The sequence below is a fragment of the Nannospalax galili genome, unplaced genomic scaffold, assembly GCF_000622305.1.
Source record: "Nannospalax galili isolate Female #2095 unplaced genomic scaffold, S.galili_v1.0 scaffold516, whole genome shotgun sequence".
Lineage (NCBI taxonomy): Eukaryota > Metazoa > Chordata > Mammalia > Rodentia > Spalacidae > Nannospalax > Nannospalax galili.
The window spans coordinates 408,586-415,162 of record NW_008338260.1 but is presented as its reverse complement, the minus strand read 5'-3'; positions in this window follow the sequence as shown (position 1 = coordinate 415,162).

Below are 6,577 nucleotides of genomic sequence, written 5' to 3'. Positions count from 1 at the left end.
GCTCAGTGGTTAAGAGCACTGACTGCTCTTGCAGAGGACCTGGGTTCGATTCCCAGCACCCACATGGTGGCTACAAACTGCCCTTAACTCCAGTTCCAGGGGAATCCGAAGCTCTCTTCTGACCTCTGAGGCATTGCACAACACGGGTGTACTCACATACATGCTGGCAATACACTCATATATATATAATAAAAATAATAAATAAAATATATTTTTTAAAAAGAAAACTTGAGATGCTAAAATCACAGTTTCTTTAATAAATTTATGTCACCTACTGCTATAGTAAATTATAACTGGATCATTTTTCTGAGTTTTAGTAGGGCAATTAATATGTCTCTCTTCTCCATAATGCTCCTCCCTTCTCTATACCAACGAAGAGACTAGTAGTAAAGCTTTACCCTCCTGGCCACACTCTTTGTGATTCTCTCTCCTTGAGTGTGGACAGAACCTGTGAATATGATGAGCAGCCATTTCTATTATTAGGCTAATAATCAGCTGACTTGGAGTCAGTCAAAAGGGAGATTATCATCTGGACATGGTAGTGAACACCTATAATCTTGGTACTTGAGGGGCTGAGGCAGGAAAATTGTTCTGAGTTTGAAGTTAATGAGTTTCAGGTCATCCTGGGCCACAGAGTAAGGCCCTGTGTGAATAAACAGAGTGTGTATGCGGTGGTGGATGAGACAGAGAGAGAGACAGAGGCAGAGAGATCATTTTTGCATAGGTTGGCCTTAAAATAAGATATCCCAGGGATACTTTAGCTGTCCTGGAAAAGAAGGATGCAAACTGCCACACCATGAAAGACTAGTGTAGGGGCTACATGGAAGGACATAAAAGTGATTCCCAGGTGAAAATCAGCAACAAAACAGTAACCTCAGCCCTACAACTGTAAAGAACTGAACCCTGCCAGCACCTAAATGAGCTTAGAAAAGATCCGTGCTATGGTTTGAATTCAAAACGTCCCCCAAAAGATTATGTATTGAAGGCAGTAGTTAGAGACAGGGCCTTTAGGGAGGTGATCGGATCATGAGGATTTTGACATCTCCAATGGATTAATCCATTTAAGGATTCACAGCTTAATCAATTTCTGTTCTTTATTATGAAAGCACCTCCTCCCCCAGATACACAAAATGGTCTAAATGATAGCTTTTTAAAGGGCACAGGATGACCGTGTGCGTGTGTGTGTGTGTGTGTGTGTGTGTGTGTGTGTGTGTGCAGAACTGGGAGTTAAACCTAGGGCCTTCTGCATGCTAGATAACCCCTCTACCAAATTACTACTCCAGCATTTAGAATGCCCTTTAAATGGGGACCTGATGTTCCTTTGGACCAGATTCCAGAAATGCTGCTGTGCTGTGCTTGTCTCAGAGCAACAACAGGACTCCATATTTAAGCCTATCTTGATCCTGTTGGTGATGTGTGCTTCCATCACCTCCTCATGACAGTGTCTATTGGGTTTTCCCACCATAAAGTCTCCATTTTCTCTTTTGTTACTGATTAGTATTTTGTGCAAGTTATTCTAGTATTATTCCCCACCTGTTCTACTTTCTATTGCTGTGATTAAATACCATGACCAAACCCAAGTTAGGGAGGAAAGGGTTTATTTAGCTTACAGCTCATAACCCATCATGAAGGAAAGGCAAGGCAGGAACTTAACCAGGGCAGGAACCTGGAGGCAGGAGCTGTAGCATGGAGCACAGAGGAGTGCTGCTTACTGGCTTGCTCCCCTGGCCTGTGCTCAGCCTGCTTTCTTATACAGCCTAGGCCCACCTGCCCAGGGATGGCACCACTGGATCCTCCTACATTACTCAACAATTTTTAAAAAATGCCTCACAGACATACCCACAGGCCAATCTGATGGGGGTAATTCCCCAACTGTGGTTCTCTCTTTTCAGGTGTGTCAAGTTGACAACTAAAGCTGTCCTGTACACTGGCAAACCTCCAGCTACCGTCCTGTACCTCCCCTGACAGCTCATTCCTACATTGGTTCCATTATGAAGATTGCTAAAAGTGATTTCTATACCATTCCTTATTTATTAATTGATATTCTACTACAAGAAGTTTTACTTTCTTCACTACTTATTTTCCATGTATTCACCACTCATTCATCCTTCTGTTAAGTATGGCTTTAAGGGTTCCTATTTTGCTTATTAAGGTATAGTCAATAGCCCATGACTGAGACAAAATATCTAAGAAAAAAACTTTAGAGAAAAGGTTTATTTTGGATCATAAGTTCAGGTTTCAGTCCTCTGCCCACTCACTGTGGGCTTTTGTTGAAGCAGTGTAGCAACGGCTGCATGATGAAGAAGGTACAGTGGGACAGAGCTGCTTACATCATGGTAGCCTGGAAGCAGAAAGTATGTGATGGTGGTCTCACTGTCAACTTGATTGCAGTAAGAGCTAAGAGCTGCAATAAGAGTGGTAAAGTGTGCTCTTCTGTGTCTGTGGGGTATTTCTAGAGATGATTGACATGTGGGGCAGTCAATCCCACATGTCGGGAGGGGAAAGATCCTCTCTGAATATAAGCAGCACTGCCCAGTGGATTGGAGGTCCAGATAAAAGAAAGTTAGTGTAGGAAGCACACTGCCTTCCTACTGAGCAAGTGTTTCTATTATTGCTGCCATAATCTCTAGACATCAACTTCCGGCTTCTACAAGTTTTTGACATGAACTCAACACTAGTAATTCTCCAGGGATGTTCCAGACCTGCAGTGTCAGACTAACATTGCTGAGGTTTCCAGCTTTGAGGGCTGAACAGCTGCCAGGTTCTTTGCCTGTCTGGTGTGTGGATGGTCATTATGGGCCACCCAGCCTCCTGTTGTGTAAGCCAATCCCCCAATCCCTCTTGTGTTTCTCTAGAGACAACATGGAGAGAAGCAAGGAGAAGATCTAGTCCCTAAGGGCAAGACCCCAGCGACCTACTATCTTCAAGTAGGTTCCACTGCCCAGTATTCCATTCAGCTATGAATTCATCATTGGAGTCAGTCACCTCTGAATACTGCATTAGGGTCAGCACATGGCCTTTGACGGACATTTCACATCCAATTTGCAAATGTTGTTCTGTTTTGGTCCTCAAATTGTCCCAGGTTTGGCACGTAGAAGGTCCTTTTGAGTTGTTTCCCAAGTCTTTTGATGTCAAGCAATTCTTCCAGCCTGTTTCTGGAGTCATAAAATACCCCAGAATTGTCTTGCACTTTGACTCCTCTAACCCTGAAGCCAACCATCCCTTGGGTCCCTGGTTCCTTTTGTTGGTACGAAAATCTGGAAGCTGGCTGTGCTCATTGTTACTGGGCACCATTGCTTCCAGACATGCTCAGCAGACAGAACTAGGAAACGTATTTGTTTATAGGCATATGCATGTACCTACCTAGATGTACAAGTTCATACACACAACTGCTTTTATATCTATACATACATGCCAAACACATGAGTTTATACTAATACCTCCACTTCCCATTAAATAGTCCATGGTTCTTTTCTCTTTAAAAAAAAATATATTTTGGGGCTGGAGAGATGGTTCTGCAGTTAAGAGCACTGACTATTTACATCCACACATACTTACTTGCAGGCAATACACTCACACACAGAAAGTAAAAAAAAATATATTACTTTTTGTGTATGAGTGCATTGTTCGCGTGTGTGAAGTGCACCCATGTCATACAATGCCTTCTTCTGAGGTCAGAAGAGAGTGTCTGATTCCCTGGGAATGGAGTTACAGAGGGTTGTTAGCCACCATGTGGGTGCTGGGAATTGAACCTGGGATCCTCTGCAAGGGCAGCCAGTGTTCTAAACCACTGACCCATCTCTCCAGCCCCAACTGTTCTTTTCTTAAAAATACTTTGATTCTTTGAGAATTTCATAGAAAGTATTTTGATCATATTCAGACCCCTTCCCGTCTCTACTCCTGCCTTACTACTTCCCTTCCCCCAAATTCATGACCTTTTTCTTTAGGCCTATGGAGTCTAATTCATGTTCCCTAAATGCTCTTGGGCATGGATCTATCCCCCGGAGTCTGGTCAGCCTATTCAGGGTTAAATACCCTTAAGGAAAACTGACTCTCCCTCTCCTGTAATGATCAATTGCCAGATAGCTCTTCAGTTAGGGCTACCACCCCAATCAATTGCCTACCACCCCAATCAATGCTGGGATTTTGCCTGGCACATGCTGTGGGTTCATGTGTGTCCATGATTCTTTCTAGTCATCCTCCTTTCTGTGTTTGTAAATATCTTCTCCAATAGCAATAATTTAGCCCTTTGTTATGCTCAGTATTGTAAGAATGCAATGTTAGAATCTGATCAGACTGCTGCTCAGGCCACAATAACTGCAGTATCTCTTCATAGATAGACAGGCACCTATGAAATATTGCCAGGGAATCTCTAGCTAATAGACTTCCAGGTGCCACAATTTCTCACCTGGAAAAGTAAGTTTACATGAAAGAGAGTATTAGTAGCCACATATCCTGCTCCCCACCCCCTTCTCTGACTCCTGCCCGTGAATAATAGAGCCTGGCTGCAGGCTCCTGCTGTGAAACCAACTCCTCAGAGAGTTCTAAGAAGAGACTTCTACTGTTATGTGGGTCCTGAGGCCTCTGTTCAGGGCCCCTGACATGCTGTCTATCTCTGGTGCTGGGGCCTGAACTCTCCCTAAATACCCCAATATGTTGTTGTCTCTATGTCTGTACATGACATTAATAACTCATCTAATAAACTTCTTACAATAATCTCGGTGTCCCACTTGAACTTGTATCCAAGACCTTTCTGAGTATATTTTTAGAGATTCTAACTAGGCTAACTGTCTTCTTTGCCAACTTCCTGGCTACCTCTCACCTTGTCAATACCCAGTCTCTGCCGCTGCCTCCTGTGTGCCAGGGAAGGGAAAATCTCTAAATAACTTTTGAGGAGGATAGGATTTAAAGGGCTACTAATCGATCAATACGTGGTTATAATAATCCAGGTAAGAAAGGACCTGACCTTTTTCTTTCTTCTGGCTGCAAAGCACAGAAACTCATTCAGGAAAGCAGATAGAATGCCTATTTTAGGAAGGTTTGGTTGTATCATAAAAGGAACATCACAGAATCAGAGGTACCAGAGTCTTTGAGGTTTGGGGTATAGAGATAAAAAAGGGAATGATCTATTTCTTCCCCATCACAAAGGGTTATTGCCCCGGCCAGTAGGGCGGGAGACGGAGACTTGAACTCCTAGGGACCTAGAATGATGGGACAAGAGACACGAAGAATGACAGCAAGACAAAGAACTCTGATCAAGCTGCCAAAGTTTATTTTTCCACAGGGATTCTTATATGGGCTGAAGCGGGAAGTCAGCTGGGGAAGGGGAAGGGAAGGTGTTGTCTCAACAGGTTAATGAATGTCCTTAGGATGAGGGGACCTGGCGTCATGGTCTGGTTGCAGGCTAAGGAAATTGGTGGTTGCTCAGGCTTATCTTGAATCATTGGAAAGGTTGCTTATCTTAGGGGGCAGGGAGGACTGATCAGCAAGTTCTCCGGAGGATGCTTGCCCTAGGGGGCGGGGAGGGCTGCCAGGCAGCATGGTCTCTGACACCCTTTCTCAACATTTTCTACATTAGCTCTTTATTTGTAATCAGAAAAAAGTAAATGCCAGATTTAAACAAAATATATAAAAGAACCTCCAGCAGGTGTGCACGGTGTCCAGCCCAGCAACACAGTGACTTTGAGGCTTAGTTGGTATCACTCTCATCTGAAAGACTGTACACACTAGGTTCAGTCTTTGAAATAACAAATTGATTTTTCTCTAATATAAAATTGGGTTGAGCTGTGAGAAAAGGCCTGGGGAGCCAGGAGAGTGCAGTATTACGTTGAATGCCAGCCTTAGGAATAGAGATTTTTATCTTGTAGATGTTTGGGAATCATTGAAAACAAACATTGAGCAGATAAGAAAAATTACCTGTGATTCATATACCAGGAGGAGAAAAATTACTTGTCCAAGAAGAGGGAGGAGGTAAGGGGCCCAGGAAGAGGCAGATAACGAGAACCAGCTGTTTTGTTGTTCTCATTCCTTTTTCCGTTTTTCAAGCCCCTCTAGGACTTCTTTCATGCCTTCTTTAACCTCTCCTGTTTTACTAACATAAAAACAGCATTCCTCCTTGAGGGTGGCACATAGCCCTCCTTGTTGTAGGAAAAGTAAATCAAGTCCCCATCTATTTTGGAGGACTACTTCAGAGAGGGAATCAAGGGAATTAGCAAGATCAGTTATTCCCTTTTGGAGGTCTCAGATGTCCTCGTCAATGGTGGCATGGAGCTCTGAGTATCTGGAATTAGAAAGAACATAAGAGGTGATGCCTGTCCCGGTGCTTACTGTGCTGAGACCAAGGAGAACGGAAATTGTGATGATGGTAATAGGTTCCCTGCGTCTCCGAGATAACGTAGGGACTGAAGGCTGATTCCATCTGTCAAGAAAATATTACATTTTGAAAGAAGAGATAGAAATACCTCAAAGGTTTTTTTGTTTTGTTTTGTTTTTTTCAACAGGACCATTTATTTTAGAATTTAGGTGGTTTTTATACATCCCAAGGAACTAGCAGTCACGTGGGATATGGCAGTGATGT